At 46.4% G+C, this 1,525-nt stretch overlaps 1 pseudogene; it reads right to left on the bottom strand.

The window, feature by feature from the left end:
* Positions 1–242: 242 nt before the first annotated feature.
* Positions 243–1,238, bottom strand: LOC118990018 (olfactory receptor 151-like; annotated as a pseudogene).
* Positions 1,239–1,525: the final 287 nt, after the last annotated feature.

Raw genomic sequence — 1,525 nt, 5'->3', positions numbered from 1 at the left:
CATACACACAGAAAATTGGGTTGAGTAATATTTTTTTCCCAAAGATAACAAAATGATGAGCCTGAAAATTTAATTGAAAAGACTCAGGATAGAGAAAATGGACCCCAAATGAAAGAAAACATGAACTCGAAATCAGCTGCTTCAAAGAGCAATGAGAGTAGTGACATGGGTGAAAGGAAGAGGGAAGAATAAAGGAGGGGTTCACCTAGCCTTGCAGAAAAGTGAGTGCTCCCTAGTGTTGGTTGGGCATTCAGAGGACTTCTTGTGGGTGTTTATAACAATTACTTTTCAAATTAGCGAAGAATAATAGTTTTTGCATCAAAACGCTTTTCTCCTCAGTGTTTTCTGGATGGCAGCCTTTACCTCCTTGTTCCTCAAACTGTAGATGAGGGGGTTCAGCATGGGGATCACTGTAGTGTAGAACACAGAGGCCACGTTCTCCTGAGCCAGGGAATTGGCTGTAGAGGGTTTTAAGTACATGNTCCATAAAACATGCCCACAGCCAGAAAGTGGGAGCTGCAAGTGCTAAAGGCTTTGGACCTTCCTTCTGCAGTGCTGATGCGGAGGATGCTGGAGAAGATGAAGGCATAGGAAACAAGGACTGCTGAGCAGGTGACTATGATGTTGAATCCAGCCAAAAAGAAGACTGTCACCTCAACATCATAGGTGCTAGAGCAGGAGAGCTTCATGAGGGGGAGAATGTCACAGAAGTAATGACTGATGAGGACCTCACAATAGGGCAGTTGTAACATGAGACTGGTCGCTGTGGTTGAGCCAATAAGCCCTATTACATAAACCACAGCCACCAGCAGGGAGCAGACCTGATGAGACATGATAATGTTGTAAAGCAAAGGCCTGCAGATGGCAACATAGCGGTCATAGGCCATGACTGTCAGCATGTAACCCTCAGCAATGACGAACACGAGGAAGAAGTAGAGCTGTGACATGCACCGTGCATAGGAAATGATGTTTAGTTCTGACAAGAAGTTCACCAGCATTCTAGGGGTAATGACAGAAGAGTAGCAGAGGTCCACGAGTGACAGATTGCCGAGGAAGAAGTACATGGGAGTGTGAAGCTGAGCATTCAGACCAATTAATGTCATCATGCCCAGGTTCCCTATCATGGTGACTGAGTAGATCCCAAGGAAGAGGAGAAAGAGGGGGAGCTGGAGCTCTGGTCGCTTTGTTAATCCCCCGAGGATGAACTCCACCACTGTAGAGTGATTTTCTTCGGCCATTCTCCCTTGTTTGGGGGCCCTGTGAGGGGAAGAGAGAACTCTGTGAGAGGCTGCACCTGGCACTGCTTGGTAAAGCTAGTTTTGAGCATTTGGAGGCAGCTGAATTATTGTGGGTTCTTTCCAGGTGCACCCTTCCCTCCTCTAGCTGTCTATGAGAGAAAGACCAGACCCTGGGTGTTCCAAAGTTAAAGGAGATGGGAGGGAAACGAGGCCAAGATCTGGTTCTTTTCACACTTGCATGTTTCTCAAATATCCTAAGGTGTTTCTTCTTAATGCATAGTCCCCAG

Source organism: Sturnira hondurensis, unplaced genomic scaffold (assembly GCF_014824575.4).
Source record: "Sturnira hondurensis isolate 20B ecotype Veracruz unplaced genomic scaffold, ASM1482457v3 Scaffold0006727, whole genome shotgun sequence".
NCBI classification, from domain to species: Eukaryota; Metazoa; Chordata; class Mammalia; order Chiroptera; family Phyllostomidae; genus Sturnira; species Sturnira hondurensis.
Note: the sequence above shows the minus strand (reverse complement) of the source record. Positions and strands in the feature narration are given on the sequence as shown.